Here is a 23,371-nt window from a genome sequence, read left to right on the forward strand (position 1 = left end):
GAGCATAGAAACAACAAGAAACAAAAAAAACCGCATGTAAAATCTAAAAAAACGCAAACGGGCAATGAAAAAGGGGGGGGGGGGTGCAACACGAGGACTTCCCAGGGGTCACCCATCCTAGTACTACTCTCGCCCAAGTACGCTTAATTGCGAAGTTCTGATTGGATCCAATGCATTAGTCCTGGTATGATCGCACCGGAAATATTATCCATGCTTATTGCTTTTATGTCTTAAAAGACGCAGAACCTCCTTTGTTTTCGTACGCGAGGCGTGGGACCCAGGTGACCGATCGGGTCCGTTCCAAAAATACGAAAACCATCAACCATGAAGCGGAGGCCACCCGAACATAGAAACAACAAGAAACAAAAAAAAACCGCACGTAAAATCTAAAAAAACGCAAACGGGCAACGAAAAAGGGGGATGCAACACGAGGACTTCCCAGGGGGTCACCCATCCTAGTAGTACTCTCGCCCAAGCAAGCTTAACTGCGGAGTTCTGATGGGATCCGGTGCATTAGTGCTGGTATGATCGCACCCGAAATATTATCCATGCTTATTGCTTTTATGTCTTAAAAGACGCAGAACCTCCTTTGTTTTCGTACGCGAGGCGTGGGACCCACGTGACCGATCGGGTCCGTTCCAAAAATACGAAAACCATCAACCATGAAGCGGAGGCCACCCGAGCATAGAAACAGCAAGAAACAAAAAAAAACGCACGTAAAAAATTAAAAAAAACGCAAACGGGCAACGAAAAAGAGGGGTGCAACACGAGGACTTCCCAGGGGGTCACCCATCCTAGTACTACTCTCGCCCAAGCACGCTTAACTGCGAAGTTCTGATGGGATCCGGTGCATTAGTGCTGGTATGATCGCACCCGAAATATTATCAATGCTTATTGCTTTTATGTATTAAAAGACGCAGAACCTCCTTTGTTTTCGTACGTGAGGCGTGGCACCCATGTGACCGATCGGGTCCGTTCCAAAAATACGAAATCATCAACAATGAAGCGGAGGCCACCCGAGCATAGAAACAGCAAGAAACAAAAAAAAATCGCACGCAAAATATAAAAAAAGCAAACGGGCAAGGAAAAAGGGGGGGTGCAACACGAGGACTTCCCAGGGGGTCACCCATCCTAGTACTACTCTCGCCCAAGCATGCTTAACTGCGGAGTTCTGATGGGATCCGGTGCATTAGTGCTGGTATGATCGCACCGGAAATATTATCCATGCTTGTTGCGTTTATGTCTTAAAAGACGCAGAACCTCCTTTGTTTTCGTACGCGAGGCGTGGGACCCACGTGACCGATCGGGTCCGTTCCAAAAATACGAAAACCATCAACCATGAAGCGGAGGCCACCCGAGCATAGAAACAACAAGAAACAAAAAAAACCGCACGTAAAATCTAAAAAAACGCAAAAGGGCAATGAAAAAGGGGGGGGGGGGGGTGCAACACGAGGACTTCCCAGGGGTCACCCATCCTAGTACTACTCTCGCCCAAGTACGCTTAATTGCGAAGTTCTGATTGGATCCAATGCATTAGTCCTGGTATGATCGCACCGGAAATATTATCCATGCTTATTGCTTTTATGTCTTAAAAGACGCAGAACCTCCTTTGTTTTCGTACGCGAGGCGTGGGACCCAGGTGACCGATCGGGTCCGTTCCAAAAATACGAAAACCATCAACCATGAAGCGGAGGCCACCCGAACATAGAAACAACAAGAAACAAAAAAAAACCGCACGTAAAATCTAAAAAAACGCAAACGGGCAACGAAAAAGGGGGATGCAACACGAGGACTTCCCAGGGGGTCACCCATCCTAGTAGTACTCTCGCCCAAGCAAGCTTAACTGCGGAGTTCTGATGGGATCCGGTGCATTAGTGCTGGTATGATCGCACCCGAAATATTATCCATGCTTATTGCTTTTATGTCTTAAAAGACGCAGAACCTCCTTTGTTTTCGTACGCGAGGCGTGGGACCCACGTGACCGATCGGGTCCGTTCCAAAAATACGAAAACCATCAACCATGAAGCGGAGGCCACCCGAGCATAGAAACAGCAAGAAACAAAAAAAAACGCACGTAAAAAATTAAAAAAAACGCAAACGGGCAACGAAAAAGAGGGGTGCAACACGAGGACTTCCCAGGGGGTCACCCATCCTAGTACTACTCTCGCCCAAGCACGCTTAACTGCGAAGTTCTGATGGGATCCGGTGCATTAGTGCTGGTATGATCGCACCCGAAATATTATCCATGCTTATTGCTTTTATGTATTAAAAGACGCAGAACCTCCTTTGTTTTCGTACGTGAGGCGTGGCACCCATGTGACCGATCGGGTCCGTTCCAAAAATACGAAAACCATCAACCATGAAGCGGAGGCCACCCGAGCATAGAAATAGCAAGAAACAAAAAAAAATCGCACGCAAAATATAAAAAAAGCAAACGGGCAAGGAAAAAGGGGGTGCAACACGAGGACTTCCCAGGGGGTCACCCATCCTAGTACTACTCTCGCCCAAGCATACTTAACTGCGGAGTTCTGATGGGATCCGGTGCATTAGTGCTGCTATGATCGCACCGGAAATATTATCCATGCTTGTTGCCTTTATGTCTTAAAAGACGCAGAACCTCCTTTGTTTTCGTACGCGAGGCGTGGGACCCACGTGACCGATCGGGTCCGTTCCAAAAATACGAAAACCATCAACCATGAAGCGGAGGCCACCCGAGCATAGAAACAACAAGAAACAAAAAAAACCGCACGGAAAATCTAAAAAAACGCAAACAGGCAACGAAAAAAGGGGGTGCAACACGAGGACTTCCCAGGGGGTCACCCATCCTAGTACTACTCTCGCCCAAGCACGCTTAACTGCGGAGTTCTGATGGGATCCGCTGCATTAATGCTGGTATGATCGCACCCGAAATATTATCCATGCTTATTGCTTTTATGTCTTAAAAGACGCAGAACCTCCTTTGTTTTCGTACGTGAGGCGTGGCACCCATGTGACCGATCGGGTCCGTTCCAAAAATACGAAAACCATCAACCATTAAGCGGAGGCCACCCGAGCATAGAAACAGCAAGAAACAAAAAAAAAACGCACGTAAAATCTAAAAAAAGCAAACGGGCAACGAAAAAGGGTGGTGGGGTGCAACACGAGGACTTCCCAGGGGTCGCCCATCCTAGTACTACTCTCGCCCAAGCACGCTTAACTGCGGAGTTCTGATGGGATCCGGTGCATTAGTGCTCGTATTATCGCACCCGAAATATTATCCATGCTTATTGCTTTTATGTCTTAAAAGACGCAGAACCTCCTTTGTTTTCGTACGCGAGGCGTAGGACCCACGTGACCGATCGGGTCCGTTCCAAAAATACGAAAACCATCAACCATGAAGCGGAGGCCACCCGAGCATAGAAACAGCAAGAAACAAAAAAAACCGCACGTAAAATCTAAAAAAACGCAAACGGGCAACGAAAAGGGGGGGGGGGTGCAACACGAGGACTTCCCAGGGGTCACCCATCCTAGTACTACTCTCGCCCAAGTACGCTTAATTGCGGAGTTCTGATTGGATCCAGTGCATTAGTCCTGGTATGATCGCACCGGAAATATTATCCATGCTTATTGCTTTTATGTCTTAAAAGACGCAGAACCTCCTTTGTTTTCGTACGCGAGGCGTGGGACCCACGTGACCGATCGGGTCCGTTCCAAAAATACGAAAACCATCAACCATGAAGCGGAGGCCACCCGAACATAGAAACAGCAAGAAACAAAAAAAAACCGCACGTAAAATCTAAAAAAACGCAAACGGGCAACGAAAAAGGGGGGTGCAACACAAGGACTTCCCAGGGGGTCACCCATCCTAGTACTACTCTTGCCCAAGCAAGCTTAACTGCGGAGTTCTGATGGGATCCGGTGCATTAGTGCTGGTATGATCGCACCCGAAATATTATCCATGCTTATTGCTTTTATGTCTTAAAAGACGCAGAACCTCCTTTGTTTTCGTACGCGAGGCGTGGGACCCACGTGACCGATCGGGTCCGTTTCAAAAATACGAAAACCATCAACCATGAAGCGGAGGCCACCCGAACATAGAAACAGCAAGAAACAAAAAAAAACCGCACGTAAAATCTAAAAAAACGCAAACGGGCAACGAAAAAGGGGGGGTGCAACACGAGGACTTCCCAGGGGGTAACCCATCCTAATACTACTCTCGCCCAAGCACGCTTAACTGCGAAGTTCTGATGGGATCCGGTGCATTAGTGCTGGTATGATCGCACCCGAAATATTATCCATGCTTATTGCTTTTATGTATTAAAAGACGCAGAACCTCCTTTGTTTTCGTACGTGAGGCGTGGCACCCATGTGACCGATCGGGTCCGTTCCAAAAATACGAAAACCATCAACAATGAAGCGGAGGCCACCCGAGCATAGAAACAGCAAGAAACAAAAAAAAATCGCACGCAAAATATAAAAAAAGCAAACGGGCAAGGAAAAAGGGGGGGTGCAACACGAGGACTTCCCAGGGGGTCACCCATCCTAGTACTACTCTCGCCCAAGCATGCTTAACTGCGGAGTTCTGATGGGATCCGGTGCATTAGTGCTGGTATGATCGCACCGGAAATATTATCCATGCTTGTTGCGTTTATGTCTTAAAAGACGCAGAACCTCCTTTGTTTTCGTACGCGAGGCGTGGGACCCACGTGACCGATCGGGTCCGTTCCAAAAATACGAAAACCATCAACCATGAAGCGGAGGCCACCCGAGCATAGAAACAACAAGAAACAAAAAAAACCGCACGTAAAATCTAAAAAAACGCAAACGGGCAATGAAAAAGGGGGGGGGGGTGCAACACGAGGACTTCCCAGGGGTCAACCATCCTAGTACTACTCTCGCCCAAGTACGCTTAATTGCGAAGTTCTGATTGGATCCAATGCATTAGTCCTGGTATGATCGCACCGGAAATATTATCCATGCTTATTGCTTTTATGTCTTAAAAGACGCAGAACCTCCTTTGTTTTTGTACGCGAGGCGTGGGACCCAGGTGACCGATCGGGTCCGTTCCAAAAATACGAAAACCATCAACCATGAAGCGGAGGCCACCCGAACATAGAAACAGCAAGAAACAAAAAAAAACCGCACGTAAAATCTAAAAAAACGCAAACGGGCAACGAAAAAGGGGGATGCAACACGAGGACTTCCCAGGGGGTCACCCATCCTAGTAGTACTCTCGCCCAAGCAAGCTTAACTGCGGAGTTCTGATGGGATCCGGTGCATTAGTGCTGGTATGATCGCACCCGAAATATTATCCATGCTTATTGCTTTTATGTCTTAAAAGACGCAGAACCTCCTTTGTTTTCGTACGCGAGGCGTGGGACCCACGTGACCGATCGGGTCCGTTCCAAAAATACGAAAACCATCAACCATGAAGCGGAGGCCACCCGAGCATAGAAACAGCAAGAAACATAAAAAACGCACGTAAAAAATTAAAAAAAACGCAAACGGGCAACGAAAAAGAGGGGTGCAACACGAGGACTTCCCAGGGGGTCACCCATCCTAGTACTACTCTCGCCCAAGCACGCTTAACTGCGAAGTTCTGATGGGATCCGGTGCATTAGTGCTGGTATGATCGCACCCGAAATATTATCCATGCTTATTGCTTTTATGTATTAAAAGACGCAGAACCTCCTTTGTTTTCGTACGTGAGGCGTGTCACCCATGTGACCGATCGGGTCCGTTCCAAAAATACGAAAACCATCAACAATGAAGCGGAGGGCACCCGAGCATAGAAACAGCAAGAAACAAAAAAAAATCGCACGCAAAATATAAAAAAAGCAAACGGGCAAGGAAAAAGGGGGGGTGCAACACGAGGACTTCCCAGGGGGTCACCCATCCTAGTACTACTCTCGCCCAAGCATGCTTAACTGCGGAGTTCTGATGGGATCCGGTGCATTAGTGCTGGTATGATCGCACCGGAAATATTATCCATGCTTGTTGCGTTTATGTCTTAAAAGACGCAGAACCTCCTTTGTTTTCGTACGCGAGGCGTGGGACCCACGTGACCGATCGGGTCCGTTCCAAAAATACGAAAACCATCAACCATGAAGCGGAGGCCACCCGAGCATAGAAACAACAAGAAACAAAAAAAACCGCACGTAAAATCTAAAAAAACGCAAACGGGCAATGAAAAAGGGGGGGGGGGGGGTGCAACACGAGGACTTCCCAGGGGTCACCCATCCTAGTACTACTCTCGCCCAAGTACGCTTAATTGCGAAGTTCTGATTGGATCCAATGCATTAGTCCTGGTATGATCGCACCGGAAATATTATCCATGCTTATTGCTTTTATGTCTTAAAAGACGCAGAACCTCCTTTGTTTTCGTACGCGAGGCGTGGGACCCAGGTGACCGATCGGGTCCGTTCCAAAAATACGAAAACCATCAACCATGAAGCGGAGGCCACCCGAACATAGAAACAACAAGAAACAAAAAAAAACCGCACGTAAAATCTAAAAAAACGCAAACGGGCAACGAAAAAGGGGGATGCAACACGAGGACTTCCCAGGGGGTCACCCATCCTAGTAGTACTCTCGCCCAAGCAAGCTTAACTGCGGAGTTCTGATGGGATCCGGTGCATTAGTGCTGGTATGATCGCACCCGAAATATTATCCATGCTTATTGCTTTTATGTCTTAAAAGACGCAGAACCTCCTTTGTTTTCGTACGCGAGGCGTGGGACCCACGTGACCGATCGGGTCCGTTCCAAAAATACGAAAACCATCAACCATGAAGCGGAGGCCACCCGAGCATAGAAACAGCAAGAAACAAAAAAAAACGCACGTAAAAAATTAAAAAAAACGCAAACGGGCAACGAAAAAGAGGGGTGCAACACGAGGAATTCCCAGGGGGTCACCCATCCTAGTACTACTCTCGCCCAAGCACGCTTAACTGCGAAGTTCTGATGGGATCCGGTGCATTAGTGCTGGTATGATCGCACCCGAAATATTATCCATGCTTATTGCTTTTATGTATTAAAAGACGCAGAACCTCCTTTGTTTTCGTACGTGAGGCGTGGCACCCATGTGACCGATCGGGTCCGTTCCAAAAATACGAAAACCATCAACCATGAAGCGAAGGCCACCCGAGCATAGAAATAGCAAGAAACAAAAAAAAATCGCACGCAAAATATAAAAAAAGCAAACGGGCAAGGAAAAAGGGGGTGCAACACGAGGACTTCCCAGGGGGTCACCCATCCTAGTACTACTCTCGCCCAAGCATACTTAACTGCGGAGTTCTGATGGGATCCGGTGCATTAGTGCTGCTATGATCGCACCGGAAATATTATCCATGCTTGTTGCCTTTATGTCTTAAAAGACGCAGAACCTCCTTTGTTTTCGTACGCGAGGCGTGGGACCCACGTGACCGATCGGGTCCGTTCCAAAAATACGAAAACCATCAACCATGAAGCGGAGGCCACCCGAGCATAGAAACAACAAGAAACAAAAAAAACCGCACGGAAAATCTAAAAAAACGCAAACAGGCAACGAAAAAAGGGGGTGCAACACGAGGACTTCCCAGGGGGTCACCCATCCTACTACTACTCTCGCCCAAGCACGCTTAACTGCGGAGTTCTGATGGGATCCGCTGCATTAATGCTGGTATGATCGCACCCGAAATATTATCCATGCTTATTGCTTTTATGTCTTAAAAGACGCAGAACCTCCTTTGTTTTCGTACGTGAGGCGTGGCACCCATGTGACCGATCGGGTCCGTTCCAAAAATACGAAAACCATCAACCATTAAGCGGAGGCCACCCGAGCATAGAAACAGCAAGAAACAAAAAAAAAACGCACGTAAAATCTAAAAAAAGCAAACGGGCAACGAAAAAGGGTGGTGGGGTGCAACACGAGGACTTCCCAGGGGTCACCCATCCTAGTACTACTCTCGCCCAAGCACGCTTAACTGCGGAGTTCTGATGGGATCCGGTGCATTAGTGCTCGTATTATCGCACCCGAAATATTATCCATGCTTATTGCTTTTATGTCTTAAAAGACGCAGAACCTCCTTTGTTTTCGTACGCGAGGCGTAGGACCCACGTGACCGATCGGGTCCGTTCCAAAAATACGAAAACCATCAACCATGAAGCGGAGGCCACCCGAGCATAGAAACAGCAAGAAACAAAAAAAACCGCACGTAAAATCTAAAAAAACGCAAACGGGCAACGAAAAGGGGGGGGGGTGCAACACGAGGACTTCCCAGGGGTCACCCATCCTAGTACTACTCTCGCCCAAGTACGCTTAATTGCGGAGTTCTGATTGGATCCAGTGCATTAGTCCTGGTATGATCGCACCGGAAATATTATCCATGCTTATTGCTTTTATGTCTTAAAAGACGCAGAACCTCCTTTGTTTTCGTACGCGAGGCGTGGGACCCACGTGACCGATCGGGTCCGTTCCAAAAATACGAAAACCATCAACCATGAAGCGGAGGCCACCCGAACATAGAAACAGCAAGAAACAAAAAAAAACCGCACGTAAAATCTAAAAAAACGCAAACGGGCAACGAAAAAGGGGGGTGCAACACGAGGACTTCCCAGGGGGTCACCCATCCTAGTACTACTCTTGCCCAAGCAAGCTTAACTGCGGAGTTCTGATGGGATCCGGTGCATTAGTGCTGGTATGATCGCACCCGAAATATTATCCATGCTTATTGCTTTTATGTCTTAAAAGACGCAGAACCTCCTTTGTTTTCGTACGCGAGGCGTGGGACCCACGTGACCGATCGGGTCCGTTCCAAAAATACGAAAACCATCAACCATGAAGCGGAGGCCACCCGAACATAGAAACAGCAAGAAACAAAAAAAAACCGCACGTAAAATCTAAAAAAACGCAAACGGGCAACGAAAAAGGGGGGGTGCAACACGAGGACTTCCCAGGGGGTAACCCATCCTAATACTACTCTCGCCCAAGCATGCTTAACTACGAAGTTCTGATGGGATCCGGTGCATTAGTGCTGGTATGATCGCACCCGAAATATTATCCATGCTTATTGCTTTTATGTATTAAAAGACGCAGAACCTCCTTTGTTTTCGTACGTGAGGCGTGGCACCCATGTGACCGATCGGGTCCGTTCCAAAAATACGAAAACCATCAACCATGAAGCGGAGGCCACCCGAGCATAGAAAGAGCAAGAAACAAAAAAAAATCGCACGCAAAATATAAAAAAACGCAAACGGGCAACGAAAAAGGGGGGTGCAACACGAGGACCTCCCAGGGGTCACCCATCCTAGTACTACTCTCGCCCAAGTACGCTTAATTGCGGAGTTCTGATTGGATCCAGTGCATTAGTCCTGGTATGATCGCACCGGAAATATTATCCATGCTTATTGCTTTTATGTCTTAAAAGACGCAGAACCTCCTTTGTTTTCGTACGCGAGGCGTGGGACCCACGTGACCGATCGGGTCCGTTCCAAAAATACGAAAACCATCAACCATGAAGCGGAGGCCACCCGAACATAGAAACAGCAAGAAACAAAAAAAAAACCGCACGTAAAATCTAAAAAAACGCAAACGGGCAACGAAAAAGGGGGGTGCAACACGAGGACTTCCCAGGGGGTCACCCATCCTAGTACTACTCTCGCCCAAGCAAGCTTAACTGCGGAGTTCTGATGGGATCCGGTGCATTAGTGCTGGTATTATCGCACCCGAAATATTATCCATGCTTATTGCTTTTATGTCTTAAAAGACGCAGAACCTCCTTTGTTTTCGTACGCGAGGCGTGGGACCCACGTGACAGATCGGGTCCGTTCCAAAAATACGAAAACCATCAACCATGAAGCGGAGGCCACCCGAGCATAGAAACAGCAAGAAACAAAAAAAAACCGCACGTAAAATCTAAAAAAACGCAAACGGGCAACGAAAAAGAGGGGTGCAACACGAGGACTTCCCAGGGGGTCACCCATCCTAGTACTATTCTCGCCCAAGCACGCTTAACTGCGGAGTTCTGATGGGATCCGGTGCATTAGTGCTCGTATGATCGCACCGGAAATATTATCCATGCTTATTGCTTTTATGTCTTAAAAGACGCAGAACCTCCTTTGTTTTCGTACGCGAGGCGTGGGACCCACGTGACCGATCGGGTCCGTTCCAAAAATACGAAAACCATCAACAATGAAGCGGAGGCCACCCGAGCATAGAAACAACAAGAAACAAAAAAGAAACCGCACGTAAAAAATTAAAAAAAACGCAAACGGGCAACGAAAAAGAGGGGTGCAACACGAGGACTTCCCAGGGAGTAACCCATCCTAGTACTACTCTCGCCCAAGCACGCTTAACTGCGAAGTTCTGATGGGATCCGGTGCATTAGTGCTGGTATGATCGCACCCGAAATATTATCCATGCTTATTGCTTTTATGTATTAAAAGACGCAGAACCTCCTTTGTTTTCGTATGTGAGGCGTGGCACCCATGTGACCGATCGGGTCCGTTCCAAAAATACGAAAACCATCAACCATGAAGCGGAGGCCACCCGAGCATAGAAAGAGCAAGAAACAAAAAAAAATCGCACGCAAAATATAAAAAAAGCAAACGGGCAAGGAAAAAGGGGGGGGGGGGTGCAACACGAGGACTTCCCAGGGGGTCACCCATCCTAGTACTACTCTCGCCCAAGCATGCTTAACTGCGGAGTTCTGATGGGATCCGGTGCATTAGTGCTGGTATGATCGCACCGGAAATATTATCCATGCTTGTTGCCTTTATGTCTTAAAAGACGCAGAACCTCCTTTGTTTTCGTACGCGAGGCGTGGGACCCACGTGACCGATCGGGTCCGTTCCAAAAATACGAAAACCATCAACCATGAAGCGGAGGCCACCCGAGCATAGAAACAACAAGAAACAAAAAAAACCGCACGTAAAATCTAAAAAAACGCAAACGGGCAACGAAAAAGGGGGTGCAACACGAGGACTTCCCAGGGGGTCACCCATCCTAGTACTACTCTCGCCCAAGCACGCTTAACTGCGGAGTTCTGATGGGATCCGCTGCATTAGTGCTGGTATGATCGCACCCGAAATATTATCCATGCTTATTGCTTTTATGTCTTAAAAGACGCAGAACCTCCTTTGTTTTCGTACGTGAGGCGTGGCACCCATGTGACCAATCGGGTCCGTTCCAAAAATACGAAAACCATCAACCATGAAGCGGAGGCCACCCGAGCATAGAAACAGCAAGAAACAAAAAAAAAACGCACGTAAAATCTAAAAAAAGCAAACGGGCAACGAAAAAGGGTGGTGGGGTGCAACACGAGGACTTCCCAGGGGTCACCCATCCTAGTACTACTCTCGCCCAAGCACGCTTAATTGCGGAGTTCTGATGGGATCCGGTGCATTAGTGCTGGTATTATCGCACCCGAAATATTATCCATGCTTATTGCTTTTATGTCTTAAAAGACGCAGAACCTCCTTTGTTTTCGTACGCGAGGCGTGGGACCCACGTGACCGATCGGGTCCGTTCCAAAAATACGAAAACCATCAACCATGAAGCGGAGGCCACCCGAGCATAGAAACAGCAAGAAACAAAAAAAAACCGCACGTAAAATCTAAAAAAACGCAAACGGGCAACGAAAAGGGGGGGGGGGGTGCAACACGAGGACTTCCCAGGGGTCACCCATCCTAGTACTACTCTCGCCCAAGTACGCTTAATTGCGGAGTTCTGATTGGATCCAGTGCATTAGTCCTGGTATGATCGAACCGGAAATATTATCCATGCTTATTGCTTTTATGTCTTAAAAGACGCAGAACCTCCTTTGTTTTCGTACGCGAGGCGTGGGACCCACGTGACCGATCGAGTCCGTTCCAAAAATACGAAAACCATCAACCATGAAGCGGAGGCCACCCGAACATAGAAACAGCAAGAAACAAAAAAAAACCGCACGTAAAATCTAAAAAAACGCAAACGGGCAACGAAAAAGGGGGGTGCAACACGAGGACTTCCCAGGGGGTCACCCATCCTAGTACTACTCTCGCCCAAGCAAGCTTAACTGCGGAGTTCTGATGGGATCCGGTGCATTAGTGCTGGTATGATCGCACTCGAAATATTATCCATGCTTATTGCTTTTATGTCTTAAAAGACGCAGAACCTCCTTTGTTTTCGTACGCGAGGCGTGGGACCCACGTGACCGATCGGGTCCGTTCCAAAAATTCGAAAACCATCAACCATGAAGCGGAGGCCACCCGAGCATAGAAACAGCAAGAAACAAAAAAAAACCGCACGTAAAAAATTAAAAAAAACGCAAACGGGCAACGAAAAAGAGGGGTGCAACACGAGGACTTTCCAGGGGGTCACCCATCCTAGTACTACTCTCGCCCAAGCACGCTTAACTGCGGAGTTCTGATGGGATCCGGTGCAATAGTGCTGGTATGATCGCACCCGAAATATTATCCATGCTTATTGCTTTTATGTATTAAAAGACGCAGAACCTCCATTGTTTTCGTACGTGAGGCGTGGCACCCATGTGACCGATCGGGTCCGTTCCAAAAATACGAAAACCATCAACCATGAAGCGGAGGCCACTCGAGCATAGAAACAGCAAGAAACAAAAAAAAAATCGCACGCAAAATATAAAAAAAGCAAACGGGCAAGCAAAAACGGGGGGTGCAACATGAGGACTTCCCAGGGGGTCACCCATCCTAGTACTACTCTCGCCCAAGCATGCTTAACTGCGGAGTTCTGATGGGATCCGGTGCATTGGTGCTGGTATGATCGCACCGGAAATATTATCCATGCTTGTTGCCTTTATGTCTTAAAAGACGCAGAACCTCCTTTGTTTTCGTACGCGAGGCGTGGGACCTACGTGACCGATCGGGTCCGTTCCAAAAATACGAAAACCATCAACCATGAAGCGGAGGCCACCCGAGCATAGAAACAACAAGAAACAAAAAAAACTACACGTAAAATCTAAAAAAACGCAAACGGGCAACGAAAAACGGGGGTGCAACACGAGGACTTCCCAGGGGGTCACCCATCCTAGTACTACTCTCGCCCAAGCACGCTTAACTGCGGAGTTCTGATGGGATCCGCTGCATTAGTGCTGGTATGATCGCACCGGATATATTATCCATGCTTATTGCTTTTATATCTTAAAAGACGCAGAACCTCCTTTGTTTTCGTACGTGAGGCGTGGCACCCATGTGACCGATCGGGTCCGTTCCAAAAATACGAAAACCATCAACCATGAAGCGGAGGCCACCCGAGCATAGAAACAGCAAGAAACAAAAAAAAACGCACGTAAAATCTAAAAAAAGCAAACGGGCAACGAAAAAGGGTGGGGGGGTGCAACACGAGGACTTCCCAGGGGTCACCCATCCTAGTACTACCCTCGCCCAATCACGCTTAACTGCGGAGTTCTGATGGGATCCGGTGCATTAGTGCTGGTATTATCGCACCCGAAATATTATCCATGCTTATTGCTTTTATGTCTTAAAAGACGCAGAACCTCCTTTGTTTTTGTACGCGAGGCGTGGGACCCACGTGACAGATCGGGTCCGTTCCAAAAATACGAAAACCATCAACCATGAAGCGGAGGCCACCCGAGCATAGAAACAGCAAGAAACAAAAAAAAACCGCATGTAAAATCTAAAAAAACGCCAACGGGCAACGAAAAAGAGGGGTGCAACACGAGGACTTCCCAGGGGGTCACCCATCCTAGTACTATTCTCGCCCAAGCACGCTTAACTGCGGAGTTCTGATGGGATCCGGTGCATTAGTGCTCGTATGATCGCACCGGAAATATTATCCATGCTTATTGCTTTTATGTCTTAAAAGACGCAGAACCTCCTTTGTTTTCGTACGCGAGGCGTGGGACCCACGTGACCGATCGGGTCCGTTCGAAAAATACGAAAACCATCAACCATGAAGCGGAGGCCACCCGAGCATAGAAACAGCAAGAAACAAAAAAAAAACCGCACGTAAAATCTAAAAAAAGCAAACGAGCAACGAAAAAGAGGGGTGCAACACGAGGACTTCCCAGGGAGTAACCCATCCTAGTACTACTCTTGCCCAAGCACGCTTAACTGCGAAGTTCTGATGGGATCCGGTGCATTAGTGCTGGTATGATCGCACCCGAAATATTATCCATGCTTATTGCTTTTATGTCTTAAAAGACGCAGAACCTCCTTTGTTTTCGTACGCGAGGCGTGGGACCCACGTGACCGATCGGGTTCATTCCAAAAATACGAAAACTATCAACCATGAAGCGGAGGCCACCCGAACATAGAAACAGCAAGAAACAAAAAAAAACCGCACGTAAAATCTAAATAAACGCAAACGGGCAACGAAAAAGGGGGGTGTAACACGAGGACTTCCCAGGGGGTCACCCATCTTAGTACTACGCTCGCCCAAGCAAGCTTAACTGCGGAGTTCTGATGGGATCCGGTGCATTAGTGCTGGTATGATCGCACCCGAAATATTATTCATGCTTATTGCTTTTATGTCTTAAAAGACGCACAACCTCCTTTGTTTTCGTACGCGAGGCGTGGCACCCACGTGACCGATCGGGTCCGTTCCAATAATACGAAAACCATCAACCATGAAGCGGAGGCCACTCGAGCATAGAAACAGCAAGAAACAAAAAAAAAACGCACGCAAAATCTAAAAAAAGCAAACGGGCAACGAAAAAGGGGGGGGGGGTGCAACACGAGGACTTCCCAGGAGGTCAGCCATCCTAGTACTACTCTCGCCCAAACACGCTTAACTGCGGAGTTCTGATGGGATCCGGTGCATTAGTGCTGGTATGATCGCGCCGAAAATATTATCCATGCTTATTGCTTTTATGTCTTAAAAGACGCAGAACCTCGTTTGTTTTCGTACGCGAGGCGTGGCACCCACGTGACCGATCGGGTCCGTTCCAATAATACGAAAACCATCAACCATGAAGCGGAGGCCACTCGAGCATAGAAACAGCAAGAAACAAAAAAAAAACGCACGCAAAATCTAAAAAAAGCAAACGGGCAACGAAAAAGGGGGGGGGGGTGCAACACGAGGACTTCCCAGGGGGTCAGCCATCCTAGTACTACTCTCGCCCAAACACGCTTAACTGCGGAGTTCTGATGGGATCCGGTGCATTAGTGCTGGTATGATCGCGCCGGAAATATTTTCCATGCTTATTGCTTTTATGTCTTAAAAGACGCAGAACCTCGTTTGTTTTCGTACGCGAGGCGTGGGACCCACGTGAGCGATCGCGTTCGTTCCAAAAATACGAAAACCATCAACCATGAAGCGGAGGCCACCCGAACATAGAAAAAGCAAGAAACAAAAAAAAACCTCACGTAAAATTTAAAAAAACGCAAACGGGCAACGAAAAAGGGGGGTGCAACACGAGGACTTCCCAGGGGGTCACCCATCCTAATACTACTCTCGCCCAAGCACGCTTAACTGCGGAGTTCTGATGGGATCCGGTGAATTAGTGCTGGTATGATCGCACCCGAAATGTTATTCATGCTTATTGCTTTCATGTCTTAAAAGACGCAGAACCTCCTTTGTTTTCGTACGCGAGGCGTGGGACCCACGTGACCGATCGGGTTCATTCCAAAAATACGAAAACCATCAACCATGAAGCGGAGGCCACCTGAACATAGAAACAGCAAGAAACAAAAAAAAACCGCACGTAAAATCTAAAAAAACGCAAACGGGCAACGAAAAAGGGGGGTGCAACACGAGGACTTCCCAGGGGGTCACCCATCCTAGTACTACGCTCGCCCAAGCACGCTTAACTGCGGAGTTCTGATGGGATCCGGTGCATTAGTGCTGGTATGATCGCACCCGAAATATTATTCATGCTTATTGCTTTTATGTCTTAAAAGACGCACAACCTCCTTTGTTTTCGTACGCGAGGCGTGGCACCCACGTGACCGATCGGGTCCGTTCCAATAATACGAAAACCATCAACCATGAAGCGGAGGCCACTCGAGCATAAAAACAGCAAGAAACAAAAAAAAACGCACGCAAAATCTAAAAAAAGCAAACAGGCAACGAAAAAGGGGGGGGGGCTGCAACACGAGGACTTCCCACGGGGTCAGCCATCCTAGTACTACTCTCGCCCAAACACGCTTAACTGCGGAGTTCTGATGGGATCCGGTGCATTAGTGCTGGTATGATCGCGCCGGAAATATTATCCATGCTTATTGCTTTTATGTCTTAAAAGACGCAGAACCTCGTTTGTTTTCGTACGCGAGGCGTGGCACCCACGTGACCGATCGGGTCCGTTCCAATAATACGAAAACCATCAACCATGAAGCGGAGGCCACTCGAGCATAGAAACAGCAAGAAACAAAAAAAAAACGCACGTAAAATCTAAAAAAAAGCAAACGGGCAACGAAAAGGGGGGGGGGGGTGCAACACGAGGACTTCCCAGGGGGTCAGCCATCCTAGTACTACTCTCGCCCAAACACGCTTAACTGCGGAGTTCTGATGGGATCCGGTGCATTAGTGCTGGTATGATCGCGCCGGAAATATTTTCCATGCTTATTGCTTTTATGTCTTAAAAGACGCAGAACCTCGTTTGTTTTCGTACGCGAGGCGTGGGAACCACGTGAGCGATCGCGTTCGTTCCAAAAATACGAAAACCATCAACCATGAAGCGGAGGCCACCCGAACATAGAAACAGCAAGAAACAAAAAAAACCGCACGTAAAATCTAAAAAAACGCAAACGGGCAACGAAAAAGGGGGGTGCATCACGAGGACTTCCCAGGGGGTCACCCATCCTAGTACTACGCTCGCCCAAGCACGCTTAACTGCGGAGTTCTGATGGGATCCGGTGCATTAGTGCTGGTATGATCGCACCCGAAATATTATTCATGCTTATTGCTTTTATGTCTTAAAAGACGCACAACCTCCTTTGTTTTCGTACGCGAGGCGTGGCACCCACGTGACCGATCGGGTCCGTTCCAATAATACGAAAACCATCTACCATGAAGCGGAGGCCACTCGAGCATAGAAACAGCAAGAAACAAAAAAAAACGCACGCAAAATCTAAAAAAAGCAAACAGGCAACGAAAAAGGGGGGTGCAACACGAGGACTTCCCAGGGGGTCACGCATCCTAGTACTACTCTCGCCCAAGCACGCTTAATTGCGGAGTTCTGATGGGATCCGGTGCATTAGTGCTCGTATGATCGCACCCGAAATATTATCCATGCTTATTGCTTTTATGTCTTAAAAGACGCAGAACCTCCTTTGTTTTCGTACGCGAGGCGTGGGACCCACGTGACCGATCGGGTCCGTTCCAAAAATACGAAAACCATCAACCATGAAGCGGAGGCCACCCGAGCATAGAAACAGCAAGAAACAAAAAAAAAACCGCACGTAAAATCTAAAAAAACGCAAACGGGCAACGAAAAAGAGGGGTGCAACACGAGGACTTCCCAGGGGGTCACCCATCCTAGTACTACTCTCGCCCAAGCACGCTTAACTGCGGAGTTCTGATAGGATCCGGTGCATTAGTGCTGGTATGATCGCACCGGAAATATTATCCATGCTTATTGCTTTTATGTCTTAAAAGACGCAGAACCTCCTTTGTTTTCGTACGCGATGCATGGGACCCACGTGACCGATCGGGTTCATTCCAAAAATACGAAAACCATCAACCATGAAGCGGAGGCCACCCGAACATAGAAACAGCAAGAAACAAAAAAAAAAACCGTACGTAAAATCTAAAAAAACGCAAACGGGCAACGAAAAAGGGGGGTGCAACACGAGGACTTCCCAGTGGGTCACCCATCCTAGTACTACGCTCGCCCAAGCACGCTTAACTGCGGAGTTCTGATGGGATCCGGTGCATTAGTGCTGGTATGATCGCACCCGAAATATTATTCATGCTTATTGCTTTTATGTCTTAAAAGACGCAGAACCTCGTTTGTTTTCGTACGCGAGGCGTGGCACCCACGTGACCGATCGGGTCCGTTCCAATAATACGAAAACCATCAACCATGAAGCGAAGGCCACTCGAGCATAGAAACAGCAAGAAACAAAAAAAAAACGCACGCAAAATCTAAAAAAAGCAAACGGGCAACGAAAAAGGGGGGGGGGGTGCAACACGAGGACTTCCCAGGGGGTCAGCCATCCTAGTACTACTCTCGCCCAAACACGCTTAACTGCGGAGTTCTGATGGGATCCGGTGCATTAGTGCTGGTATGATCGCGCCGGAAATATTTTCCATGCTTATTGCTTTTATGTCTTAAAAGACACAGAACCTCGTTTGTTTTCGTACGCGAGGCGTGGGACCCACGTGAGCGATCACGTTCGTTCCAAAAATACGAAAACCATCAACCATGAAGCGGAGGCCACCCGAACATAGAAACAGCAATAAACAAAAAAAAACCTCACGTAAAATTTAAAAAAACGCAAACGGGCAACAAAAAAGGGGGGTGCAACACGAGGACTTCCCAGGGGGTCACCCATCCTAGTACTACGCTCGCCCAAGCACGCTTAACTGCGGAGTTCTGATGGGATCCGGTGCATTAGTGCTGGTATGATCGCACCCGAAATGTTATTCATGCTTATTGCTTTTATGTCTTAAAAGACGCAGAACCTCATTTGTTTTCGTACGCGAGGCGTGACACCCACGTGACCGATCGGGTCCGTTCCAATAATACGAAAACCATCAACCATGAAGCGGAGGCCACCCGAGTATAGAAACAGCAAGAAACAAAAAAAAAAAAACGCACGCAAAATCTAAAAAAAGCAAACGGGCAACGAAAAAGGGGGGGTGCAACACGAGGACTTCCCAGGGGGTCACACATCCTAGTACTACACTCGCCCAAGCACGCTTAACTGCGGAGTTCTGATGGGATCCGGTGCATTAGTGCTCGTATGATCGCACCCGAAATATTATCCATGCTTATTGCTTTTATGTCTTAAAAGACGCAGAACCTCCTTTGTTTTCGTACGCGAGGCGTGGGACCCACGTGACCGATCGGGTCCGTTCCAAAAATACGAAAACCATCAACCATGAAGCGGAGGCCACCCGAGCATAGAAACAGCAAGAAACAAAAAAAAACCGCACGTAAAATCTAAAAAAACGCAAACGGGCAACGAAAAAGAGGGGTGCAACACGAGGACTTCCCAAGGGGTCACCCATCCTAGTACTACTCTCGCCCAAGCACGCTTAACTGCGGAGTTCTGATGGGATCCGGTGCATTAGAGCTGGTATGATCGCACCGGAAATATTATCCATGCCTATTGCTTTTATGTCTTAAAAGACGCAGAACCTCCTTCGTTTTCGTACGCGAGGCGTGGGACCCATGTGACCGATCGGGTTCATTCCAAAAATACGAAAACCATCAACCATGAAGCGGAGGCCACCCGAACATAGAAACAGCAAGAAACAAAAAAAAAACCGCACGTAAAATCTAAAAAAACGCAAACGGGCAACGAAAAAGAGGGGTGCAACACGAGGACTTCCCAGGGGGTCACCCATCCTAGTACTACGTTCGCCCAAGCACGCTTAACTGCGGAGTTCTGATGGGATCCGGTGCATTAGTGCTGGTATGATCGCACCCGAAATATTATTCATGCTTATTGCTTTTATGTCTTAAAAGACGCACAACCTCCTTTGTTTTCGTACGCGAGGCGTGGCACCCACGTGACCGATCGGGTCCGTTCCAATAATACGAAAACCATCAACCATGAAGCGGAGGCCACTCGAGCATAGAAACAACAATAAACAAAAAAAAAACGCACGAAAAATCTAAAAAAAGCAAACGGGCAACGAAAAGGGGGGGGGGGGGTGCAACACGAGGACTTCCCAGGGGGTCAGCCATCCTAGTACTACTCTCGCCCAAACACGCTTAACTGCGGAGTTCTGATGGGATCCGGTGCATTAGTGCTGGTATGATCGCGCCGGAAATATTATCCATGCTTATTGCTTTTATGTCTTAAAAGACGCAGAACCTCGTTTGTTTTCGTACGCGAGGCGTGGCACCCACGTGACCGATCGGGTCCGTTCCAATAATACGAAAACCATCAACCATGAAGCGGAGGCCACTCGAGCATAGAAACAGCAAGAAATAAAAAAAAAACGCACGCAAAATCTAAAAAAAGCAAACGGGCAACGAAAAAGGGGGGGGGGTGCAACACGAGGACTTCCCAGGGGGTCAGCCATCCTAGTACTACTCTCGCCCAAACACGCTTAACTGCGGAGTTCTGATGGGATCCGGTGCATTAGTGCTGGTATGATCGCGCCGGAAATATTTTCCATGCTTATTGCTTTTATGTCTTAAAAGACGCAGAACCTCGTTTGTTTTCGTACGCGAGGCGTGGGACCCACGTGAGCGATCGCGTTCGTTCCAAAAATACGAAAACCATCAACCATGAAGCGGAGGCCACCCGAACATAGAAACAGCAAGAAACAAAAAAAAACCGCACGTAAAATTTAAAAAAACGCAAACGGGCAACGAAAAAGGGGGGTGCAACACGAGGACTTCCCAGGGGGTCACCCATCCTAGTACTACTCTCGCCCAAGCACGCTTAACTGCGGAGTTCTGATGGGATCCGGTGCATTAGTGCTGGTATGATCGCACCCGAAATGTTATTCATGCTTATTGCTTTTATGTCTTAAAAGACGCAGAACCTCCTTTGTTTTCGTACGCGAGGCGTGACACCCACGTGACCTATCGGGTCCGTTCCAATAATACGAAAACCATCAACCATGAAGCGGAGGCCACCCGAGCATAGAAACAGCAAGAAACAATAAAAAAAACGCACGCAAAATCTAAAAAAAGCAAACGGGCAACGAAAAAGGGGGGTGCAACACGAGGACTTCCCAGGGGGTCACGCATCCTAGTACTACTCTCGCCCAAGCACGCTTAACTGTGGAGTTCTGATGGGATCCGGTGCATTAGTGCTCGTATGATCGCACCCGAAATATTATCCATGCTTATTGCTTTTATGTCTTAAAAGACGCAGAACCTCCTTTGTTTTCGTACGCGAGGCGTGGGACCCACGTGACCGATCGGGTCCGTTCCAAAAATACGAAAACCATCAACCATGAAGCGGAGGCCACCCGAGCATAGAAACAGCAAGAAACAAAAAAAAACCGCACGTAAAATCTAAAAAAACGCAAACGGGCAACGAAAAAGAGGGGTGCAACACGAGGACTTCCCAGGGGGTCACCCATCCTAGTACTACTCTCGCCCACGCACGCTTAACTGCGGAGTTTAGATGGGATCCGGTGCATTAGTGCTGGTATGATCGCACCCGAAATATTATCCATGCTTATTGCTTTTATGTATTAAAAGACGCAGAACCTCCTTTGTTTTCGTACGTGAGGCGTGGCACCCATGTGACCGATCGGGTCCGTTCCAAAAATACGAAAACCATCAACCATGAAGCGGATGCCACCCGAGCATAGAAACAGCAAGAAACAAAAAAAAACCGCACGTAAAATCTAAAAAAAGCAAACGAGCAACGAAAAAGGGGGGGGGGGGTGCAACACGAGGACTTCCCAGGGGGTCACCCATCCTAGTACTACTCTCGCCCAAGCATGCTTAACTGCGGAGTTCTGATGGGATCCGGTGCATTAGTGCTGGTATGATCGCACCGGAAATATTATCCATGCTTATTGCTTTTATGTCTTAAAAGACGCAGAACCTCGTTTGTTTTCGTACGCGAGGCGTGGGACCCACGTCACCGATCGGGTTCGTTCCAAAAATACGAAAACCATCAACCATGAAGCGGAGGCCACCCGAACATAGAAACAGCAAGAAACAAAAAAAAACCGCACGTAAAATCTAAAAAAACGCAAACGGGCAACGAAAAAGGGGGTGCAACACGAGGACTTCCCAGGGGGTCACCCATCCTAGTACTACCCTCGCCCAAGCACGCTTAACTGCGGAGTTCTGATGGGATCCGGTGCATTAGTGCTGGTATGATCGCACCGGAAATATTATTCATGCTTATTGCTTTTATGTCTTAAAAGACGCACAACCTCCTTTGTTTTCGTATGCGAGGCGTGGCACCCACGTGACCGATCGGGTCCGTTCCAATAATACGAAAACCATCAACCATGAAGCGGAGGCCACTCGAGCATAGAAACAGCAAGAAACAAAAAAAAAACGCACGCAAAATCTAAAAAAAGCAAACGGGCAACGAAAAAGGGGGGGGGTGCAACACGAGGACTTCCCAGGGGGTCAGCCATCCTAGTACCACTCTCGCCCAAACACGCTTAACTGCGGAGTTCTGATGGGATCCGGTGCATTAGTGCTGGTATGATCGCGCCGGAAATATTTTCCATGCTTATTGCTTTTATGTCTTAAAAGACGCAGAACCTCGTTTGTTTTCGTACGCGAGGCGTGGGACCCACGTGAGCGATCGCGTTCGTTCCAAAAATACGAAAACCATCAACCATGAAGCGGAAGCCACCCGAACATAGAAACAGCAAGAAACAAAAAAAAACCGCACGTAAAATTTAAAAAAACGCAAACGGGCAACGAAAGAGGGGGGTGCAACACGAGGACTTCCCAGGGGGTCACCCATCCTAGTACTACTCTCGCCCAAGCAAGCTTAAGGAGTTCTGATGGGATCCGGTGCATTAGTACCGGTATGATCGCACCCGAAATGTTATTCATGCTTATTGCTTTTATGTCTTAAAAGACGCAGAACCTCCTTTGTTTTCGTACGCGAGGCGTGACACCCACGTGACCGATCGGGTCCGTTCCAATAATACGAAAACCATCAACCATGAAGCGGAGGCCACCCGAGCATAAAAACAGCAAGAAACAAAAAAAAACCGCACGTAAAATCTAAAAAAACGCAAACGGGCAACGAAAAAGAGGGGTGCAACACGAGGACTTCCCAGGGGATCACCCATCCTAGTACTACTCTCGCCCAAGCACGCTTAACTGCGGAGTTCTGATGGGATCCGGTGCATTAGTGCTCGTATGATCGCACCCGAAATATTATCCATGCTTATTGCTTTTATGTCTTAAAAGACGCAGAACCTCCTTTGTTTTCGTACGCGAGGCGTGGGACCCACGTGACCGATCGGGTCCGTTCCAAAAATACGAAAACCATCAACCATGAAGCGGAGGCCACCCGAGCATAGAAACAACAAGAAACAAAAAAAACCGCACGTAAAATCTAAAAAAACGCAAACGGGCAACGAAAAAGGGGGGTGCAACACGAGGACTTCCCAGGGGGTCACCCGTCCTAGTACTACCCTCGCCCAAGCACGCTTAACTGCGGAGTTCTGATGGGATCCAGTGCATTAGTGCTGGTATGATCGCACCCGAAATATTATTCATGCTTATTGCTTTTATGTCTTAAAAGACGCACAACCTCCTTTGTTTTCGTACGCGAGGCGTGGCACCCACGTGACCGATCGGGTCCGTTCCAATAATACGAAAA

The 23,371-nt window shown here is 48.0% G+C and overlaps 63 non-coding genes and 6 pseudogenes across 63 annotated transcripts; all 69 read right to left on the reverse strand.

Moving 5' to 3' along the window:
- Positions 1-80: 80 nt before the first annotated feature.
- LOC145151358 (5S ribosomal RNA) lies at positions 81-198 on the reverse strand (annotated as a pseudogene).
- A 219-nt stretch (positions 199-417) lies between these two features.
- On the reverse strand, positions 418-536 carry LOC145148233 (5S ribosomal RNA). The gene has a single exon (XR_013729127.1). It is a non-coding gene; the product is annotated as a 5S ribosomal RNA (ribosomal RNA).
- A 220-nt stretch (positions 537-756) lies between these two features.
- Positions 757-875, reverse strand: LOC145156001 (5S ribosomal RNA). The gene has a single exon (XR_013736428.1). It is a non-coding gene; the product is annotated as a 5S ribosomal RNA (ribosomal RNA).
- Positions 876-1,093: 218 nt separating this feature from the next.
- On the reverse strand, positions 1,094-1,212 carry LOC145146381 (5S ribosomal RNA). The gene has a single exon (XR_013727327.1). It is a non-coding gene; the product is annotated as a 5S ribosomal RNA (ribosomal RNA).
- A 226-nt stretch (positions 1,213-1,438) lies between these two features.
- Positions 1,439-1,556, reverse strand: LOC145151360 (5S ribosomal RNA; annotated as a pseudogene).
- A 219-nt stretch (positions 1,557-1,775) lies between these two features.
- LOC145148234 (5S ribosomal RNA) lies at positions 1,776-1,894 on the reverse strand. Its single transcript, XR_013729128.1, has one exon. It is a non-coding gene; the product is annotated as a 5S ribosomal RNA (ribosomal RNA).
- A 220-nt stretch (positions 1,895-2,114) lies between these two features.
- LOC145156003 (5S ribosomal RNA) lies at positions 2,115-2,233 on the reverse strand. The gene has a single exon (XR_013736430.1). It is a non-coding gene; the product is annotated as a 5S ribosomal RNA (ribosomal RNA).
- A 217-nt stretch (positions 2,234-2,450) lies between these two features.
- LOC145149842 (5S ribosomal RNA) lies at positions 2,451-2,569 on the reverse strand. The gene has a single exon (XR_013730684.1). It is a non-coding gene; the product is annotated as a 5S ribosomal RNA (ribosomal RNA).
- Positions 2,570-2,787: 218 nt separating this feature from the next.
- LOC145145210 (5S ribosomal RNA) lies at positions 2,788-2,906 on the reverse strand. The gene has a single exon (XR_013726196.1). It is a non-coding gene; the product is annotated as a 5S ribosomal RNA (ribosomal RNA).
- Positions 2,907-3,129: 223 nt separating this feature from the next.
- Positions 3,130-3,247, reverse strand: LOC145149586 (5S ribosomal RNA). Its single transcript, XR_013730442.1, has one exon. It is a non-coding gene; the product is annotated as a 5S ribosomal RNA (ribosomal RNA).
- Positions 3,248-3,469: 222 nt separating this feature from the next.
- Positions 3,470-3,587, reverse strand: LOC145151189 (5S ribosomal RNA). Its single transcript, XR_013731957.1, has one exon. It is a non-coding gene; the product is annotated as a 5S ribosomal RNA (ribosomal RNA).
- Positions 3,588-3,806: 219 nt separating this feature from the next.
- Positions 3,807-3,925, reverse strand: LOC145144205 (5S ribosomal RNA). The gene has a single exon (XR_013725220.1). It is a non-coding gene; the product is annotated as a 5S ribosomal RNA (ribosomal RNA).
- Positions 3,926-4,145: 220 nt separating this feature from the next.
- Positions 4,146-4,264, reverse strand: LOC145147210 (5S ribosomal RNA). Its single transcript, XR_013728120.1, has one exon. It is a non-coding gene; the product is annotated as a 5S ribosomal RNA (ribosomal RNA).
- A 219-nt stretch (positions 4,265-4,483) lies between these two features.
- Positions 4,484-4,602, reverse strand: LOC145146382 (5S ribosomal RNA). Its single transcript, XR_013727328.1, has one exon. It is a non-coding gene; the product is annotated as a 5S ribosomal RNA (ribosomal RNA).
- A 223-nt stretch (positions 4,603-4,825) lies between these two features.
- Positions 4,826-4,943, reverse strand: LOC145151432 (5S ribosomal RNA; annotated as a pseudogene).
- Positions 4,944-5,162: 219 nt separating this feature from the next.
- On the reverse strand, positions 5,163-5,281 carry LOC145148235 (5S ribosomal RNA). The gene has a single exon (XR_013729129.1). It is a non-coding gene; the product is annotated as a 5S ribosomal RNA (ribosomal RNA).
- A 219-nt stretch (positions 5,282-5,500) lies between these two features.
- Positions 5,501-5,619, reverse strand: LOC145156004 (5S ribosomal RNA). The gene has a single exon (XR_013736431.1). It is a non-coding gene; the product is annotated as a 5S ribosomal RNA (ribosomal RNA).
- Positions 5,620-5,838: 219 nt separating this feature from the next.
- On the reverse strand, positions 5,839-5,957 carry LOC145146383 (5S ribosomal RNA). Its single transcript, XR_013727329.1, has one exon. It is a non-coding gene; the product is annotated as a 5S ribosomal RNA (ribosomal RNA).
- Positions 5,958-6,183: 226 nt separating this feature from the next.
- LOC145151361 (5S ribosomal RNA) lies at positions 6,184-6,301 on the reverse strand (annotated as a pseudogene).
- A 219-nt stretch (positions 6,302-6,520) lies between these two features.
- Positions 6,521-6,639, reverse strand: LOC145148236 (5S ribosomal RNA). The gene has a single exon (XR_013729130.1). It is a non-coding gene; the product is annotated as a 5S ribosomal RNA (ribosomal RNA).
- A 220-nt stretch (positions 6,640-6,859) lies between these two features.
- Positions 6,860-6,978, reverse strand: LOC145135144 (5S ribosomal RNA). The gene has a single exon (XR_013719627.1). It is a non-coding gene; the product is annotated as a 5S ribosomal RNA (ribosomal RNA).
- Positions 6,979-7,195: 217 nt separating this feature from the next.
- LOC145149843 (5S ribosomal RNA) lies at positions 7,196-7,314 on the reverse strand. Its single transcript, XR_013730685.1, has one exon. It is a non-coding gene; the product is annotated as a 5S ribosomal RNA (ribosomal RNA).
- Positions 7,315-7,532: 218 nt separating this feature from the next.
- On the reverse strand, positions 7,533-7,651 carry LOC145147743 (5S ribosomal RNA). The gene has a single exon (XR_013728636.1). It is a non-coding gene; the product is annotated as a 5S ribosomal RNA (ribosomal RNA).
- A 223-nt stretch (positions 7,652-7,874) lies between these two features.
- Positions 7,875-7,992, reverse strand: LOC145149086 (5S ribosomal RNA). Its single transcript, XR_013729947.1, has one exon. It is a non-coding gene; the product is annotated as a 5S ribosomal RNA (ribosomal RNA).
- A 221-nt stretch (positions 7,993-8,213) lies between these two features.
- On the reverse strand, positions 8,214-8,331 carry LOC145151190 (5S ribosomal RNA). The gene has a single exon (XR_013731958.1). It is a non-coding gene; the product is annotated as a 5S ribosomal RNA (ribosomal RNA).
- A 219-nt stretch (positions 8,332-8,550) lies between these two features.
- LOC145146764 (5S ribosomal RNA) lies at positions 8,551-8,669 on the reverse strand. Its single transcript, XR_013727692.1, has one exon. It is a non-coding gene; the product is annotated as a 5S ribosomal RNA (ribosomal RNA).
- A 220-nt stretch (positions 8,670-8,889) lies between these two features.
- Positions 8,890-9,008, reverse strand: LOC145149218 (5S ribosomal RNA). The gene has a single exon (XR_013730071.1). It is a non-coding gene; the product is annotated as a 5S ribosomal RNA (ribosomal RNA).
- Positions 9,009-9,227: 219 nt separating this feature from the next.
- LOC145151243 (5S ribosomal RNA) lies at positions 9,228-9,345 on the reverse strand. Its single transcript, XR_013732004.1, has one exon. It is a non-coding gene; the product is annotated as a 5S ribosomal RNA (ribosomal RNA).
- Positions 9,346-9,565: 220 nt separating this feature from the next.
- Positions 9,566-9,684, reverse strand: LOC145145746 (5S ribosomal RNA). The gene has a single exon (XR_013726704.1). It is a non-coding gene; the product is annotated as a 5S ribosomal RNA (ribosomal RNA).
- A 219-nt stretch (positions 9,685-9,903) lies between these two features.
- On the reverse strand, positions 9,904-10,022 carry LOC145148244 (5S ribosomal RNA). The gene has a single exon (XR_013729138.1). It is a non-coding gene; the product is annotated as a 5S ribosomal RNA (ribosomal RNA).
- Positions 10,023-10,244: 222 nt separating this feature from the next.
- Positions 10,245-10,363, reverse strand: LOC145147130 (5S ribosomal RNA). The gene has a single exon (XR_013728043.1). It is a non-coding gene; the product is annotated as a 5S ribosomal RNA (ribosomal RNA).
- Positions 10,364-10,587: 224 nt separating this feature from the next.
- On the reverse strand, positions 10,588-10,706 carry LOC145146385 (5S ribosomal RNA). Its single transcript, XR_013727331.1, has one exon. It is a non-coding gene; the product is annotated as a 5S ribosomal RNA (ribosomal RNA).
- Positions 10,707-10,923: 217 nt separating this feature from the next.
- On the reverse strand, positions 10,924-11,042 carry LOC145140682 (5S ribosomal RNA). The gene has a single exon (XR_013722237.1). It is a non-coding gene; the product is annotated as a 5S ribosomal RNA (ribosomal RNA).
- Positions 11,043-11,265: 223 nt separating this feature from the next.
- On the reverse strand, positions 11,266-11,383 carry LOC145148856 (5S ribosomal RNA). The gene has a single exon (XR_013729721.1). It is a non-coding gene; the product is annotated as a 5S ribosomal RNA (ribosomal RNA).
- Positions 11,384-11,607: 224 nt separating this feature from the next.
- On the reverse strand, positions 11,608-11,725 carry LOC145151336 (5S ribosomal RNA; annotated as a pseudogene).
- Positions 11,726-11,944: 219 nt separating this feature from the next.
- Positions 11,945-12,063, reverse strand: LOC145146115 (5S ribosomal RNA). Its single transcript, XR_013727066.1, has one exon. It is a non-coding gene; the product is annotated as a 5S ribosomal RNA (ribosomal RNA).
- A 221-nt stretch (positions 12,064-12,284) lies between these two features.
- Positions 12,285-12,403, reverse strand: LOC145144022 (5S ribosomal RNA). The gene has a single exon (XR_013725043.1). It is a non-coding gene; the product is annotated as a 5S ribosomal RNA (ribosomal RNA).
- Positions 12,404-12,623: 220 nt separating this feature from the next.
- Positions 12,624-12,742, reverse strand: LOC145149855 (5S ribosomal RNA). The gene has a single exon (XR_013730696.1). It is a non-coding gene; the product is annotated as a 5S ribosomal RNA (ribosomal RNA).
- Positions 12,743-12,960: 218 nt separating this feature from the next.
- LOC145146997 (5S ribosomal RNA) lies at positions 12,961-13,079 on the reverse strand. Its single transcript, XR_013727915.1, has one exon. It is a non-coding gene; the product is annotated as a 5S ribosomal RNA (ribosomal RNA).
- A 222-nt stretch (positions 13,080-13,301) lies between these two features.
- LOC145149011 (5S ribosomal RNA) lies at positions 13,302-13,419 on the reverse strand. Its single transcript, XR_013729872.1, has one exon. It is a non-coding gene; the product is annotated as a 5S ribosomal RNA (ribosomal RNA).
- Positions 13,420-13,638: 219 nt separating this feature from the next.
- Positions 13,639-13,757, reverse strand: LOC145148245 (5S ribosomal RNA). The gene has a single exon (XR_013729139.1). It is a non-coding gene; the product is annotated as a 5S ribosomal RNA (ribosomal RNA).
- A 219-nt stretch (positions 13,758-13,976) lies between these two features.
- Positions 13,977-14,095, reverse strand: LOC145149041 (5S ribosomal RNA). Its single transcript, XR_013729904.1, has one exon. It is a non-coding gene; the product is annotated as a 5S ribosomal RNA (ribosomal RNA).
- Positions 14,096-14,314: 219 nt separating this feature from the next.
- LOC145149142 (5S ribosomal RNA) lies at positions 14,315-14,433 on the reverse strand. Its single transcript, XR_013729999.1, has one exon. It is a non-coding gene; the product is annotated as a 5S ribosomal RNA (ribosomal RNA).
- Positions 14,434-14,656: 223 nt separating this feature from the next.
- On the reverse strand, positions 14,657-14,775 carry LOC145149539 (5S ribosomal RNA). Its single transcript, XR_013730396.1, has one exon. It is a non-coding gene; the product is annotated as a 5S ribosomal RNA (ribosomal RNA).
- A 223-nt stretch (positions 14,776-14,998) lies between these two features.
- LOC145149763 (5S ribosomal RNA) lies at positions 14,999-15,117 on the reverse strand. Its single transcript, XR_013730611.1, has one exon. It is a non-coding gene; the product is annotated as a 5S ribosomal RNA (ribosomal RNA).
- Positions 15,118-15,336: 219 nt separating this feature from the next.
- LOC145144522 (5S ribosomal RNA) lies at positions 15,337-15,455 on the reverse strand. Its single transcript, XR_013725533.1, has one exon. It is a non-coding gene; the product is annotated as a 5S ribosomal RNA (ribosomal RNA).
- Positions 15,456-15,674: 219 nt separating this feature from the next.
- Positions 15,675-15,793, reverse strand: LOC145155500 (5S ribosomal RNA). The gene has a single exon (XR_013735936.1). It is a non-coding gene; the product is annotated as a 5S ribosomal RNA (ribosomal RNA).
- Positions 15,794-16,015: 222 nt separating this feature from the next.
- On the reverse strand, positions 16,016-16,133 carry LOC145150476 (5S ribosomal RNA). Its single transcript, XR_013731300.1, has one exon. It is a non-coding gene; the product is annotated as a 5S ribosomal RNA (ribosomal RNA).
- A 225-nt stretch (positions 16,134-16,358) lies between these two features.
- LOC145149764 (5S ribosomal RNA) lies at positions 16,359-16,477 on the reverse strand. Its single transcript, XR_013730612.1, has one exon. It is a non-coding gene; the product is annotated as a 5S ribosomal RNA (ribosomal RNA).
- A 218-nt stretch (positions 16,478-16,695) lies between these two features.
- Positions 16,696-16,814, reverse strand: LOC145145576 (5S ribosomal RNA). The gene has a single exon (XR_013726541.1). It is a non-coding gene; the product is annotated as a 5S ribosomal RNA (ribosomal RNA).
- Positions 16,815-17,031: 217 nt separating this feature from the next.
- Positions 17,032-17,150, reverse strand: LOC145150223 (5S ribosomal RNA). The gene has a single exon (XR_013731046.1). It is a non-coding gene; the product is annotated as a 5S ribosomal RNA (ribosomal RNA).
- A 220-nt stretch (positions 17,151-17,370) lies between these two features.
- LOC145146618 (5S ribosomal RNA) lies at positions 17,371-17,489 on the reverse strand. The gene has a single exon (XR_013727554.1). It is a non-coding gene; the product is annotated as a 5S ribosomal RNA (ribosomal RNA).
- A 221-nt stretch (positions 17,490-17,710) lies between these two features.
- On the reverse strand, positions 17,711-17,829 carry LOC145144085 (5S ribosomal RNA). The gene has a single exon (XR_013725105.1). It is a non-coding gene; the product is annotated as a 5S ribosomal RNA (ribosomal RNA).
- A 223-nt stretch (positions 17,830-18,052) lies between these two features.
- LOC145149765 (5S ribosomal RNA) lies at positions 18,053-18,171 on the reverse strand. Its single transcript, XR_013730613.1, has one exon. It is a non-coding gene; the product is annotated as a 5S ribosomal RNA (ribosomal RNA).
- Positions 18,172-18,390: 219 nt separating this feature from the next.
- Positions 18,391-18,509, reverse strand: LOC145155501 (5S ribosomal RNA). The gene has a single exon (XR_013735937.1). It is a non-coding gene; the product is annotated as a 5S ribosomal RNA (ribosomal RNA).
- A 222-nt stretch (positions 18,510-18,731) lies between these two features.
- LOC145149179 (5S ribosomal RNA) lies at positions 18,732-18,850 on the reverse strand. Its single transcript, XR_013730034.1, has one exon. It is a non-coding gene; the product is annotated as a 5S ribosomal RNA (ribosomal RNA).
- A 219-nt stretch (positions 18,851-19,069) lies between these two features.
- Positions 19,070-19,188, reverse strand: LOC145146588 (5S ribosomal RNA). Its single transcript, XR_013727525.1, has one exon. It is a non-coding gene; the product is annotated as a 5S ribosomal RNA (ribosomal RNA).
- A 220-nt stretch (positions 19,189-19,408) lies between these two features.
- LOC145145822 (5S ribosomal RNA) lies at positions 19,409-19,527 on the reverse strand. The gene has a single exon (XR_013726777.1). It is a non-coding gene; the product is annotated as a 5S ribosomal RNA (ribosomal RNA).
- Positions 19,528-19,751: 224 nt separating this feature from the next.
- LOC145149768 (5S ribosomal RNA) lies at positions 19,752-19,870 on the reverse strand. Its single transcript, XR_013730615.1, has one exon. It is a non-coding gene; the product is annotated as a 5S ribosomal RNA (ribosomal RNA).
- A 222-nt stretch (positions 19,871-20,092) lies between these two features.
- LOC145149769 (5S ribosomal RNA) lies at positions 20,093-20,211 on the reverse strand. Its single transcript, XR_013730616.1, has one exon. It is a non-coding gene; the product is annotated as a 5S ribosomal RNA (ribosomal RNA).
- Positions 20,212-20,430: 219 nt separating this feature from the next.
- Positions 20,431-20,549, reverse strand: LOC145134831 (5S ribosomal RNA). The gene has a single exon (XR_013719377.1). It is a non-coding gene; the product is annotated as a 5S ribosomal RNA (ribosomal RNA).
- A 219-nt stretch (positions 20,550-20,768) lies between these two features.
- LOC145149856 (5S ribosomal RNA) lies at positions 20,769-20,887 on the reverse strand. Its single transcript, XR_013730697.1, has one exon. It is a non-coding gene; the product is annotated as a 5S ribosomal RNA (ribosomal RNA).
- Positions 20,888-21,106: 219 nt separating this feature from the next.
- Positions 21,107-21,225, reverse strand: LOC145146555 (5S ribosomal RNA). Its single transcript, XR_013727494.1, has one exon. It is a non-coding gene; the product is annotated as a 5S ribosomal RNA (ribosomal RNA).
- Positions 21,226-21,449: 224 nt separating this feature from the next.
- Positions 21,450-21,568, reverse strand: LOC145146386 (5S ribosomal RNA). Its single transcript, XR_013727332.1, has one exon. It is a non-coding gene; the product is annotated as a 5S ribosomal RNA (ribosomal RNA).
- A 218-nt stretch (positions 21,569-21,786) lies between these two features.
- On the reverse strand, positions 21,787-21,905 carry LOC145155609 (5S ribosomal RNA). Its single transcript, XR_013736040.1, has one exon. It is a non-coding gene; the product is annotated as a 5S ribosomal RNA (ribosomal RNA).
- A 221-nt stretch (positions 21,906-22,126) lies between these two features.
- On the reverse strand, positions 22,127-22,245 carry LOC145150462 (5S ribosomal RNA). Its single transcript, XR_013731287.1, has one exon. It is a non-coding gene; the product is annotated as a 5S ribosomal RNA (ribosomal RNA).
- A 219-nt stretch (positions 22,246-22,464) lies between these two features.
- LOC145151328 (5S ribosomal RNA) lies at positions 22,465-22,579 on the reverse strand (annotated as a pseudogene).
- Positions 22,580-22,798: 219 nt separating this feature from the next.
- LOC145146767 (5S ribosomal RNA) lies at positions 22,799-22,917 on the reverse strand. The gene has a single exon (XR_013727695.1). It is a non-coding gene; the product is annotated as a 5S ribosomal RNA (ribosomal RNA).
- A 218-nt stretch (positions 22,918-23,135) lies between these two features.
- Positions 23,136-23,254, reverse strand: LOC145140402 (5S ribosomal RNA). The gene has a single exon (XR_013722159.1). It is a non-coding gene; the product is annotated as a 5S ribosomal RNA (ribosomal RNA).
- Between the last annotated feature and the right edge of the window lie 117 nt (positions 23,255-23,371).

This window comes from Lactuca virosa, chromosome 1 (assembly GCF_052849685.1).
Source record: "Lactuca virosa cultivar CGN04683 chromosome 1, Lactuca_virosa_CGN04683_v6, whole genome shotgun sequence".
Lineage (NCBI taxonomy): Eukaryota > Viridiplantae > Streptophyta > Magnoliopsida > Asterales > Asteraceae > Lactuca > Lactuca virosa.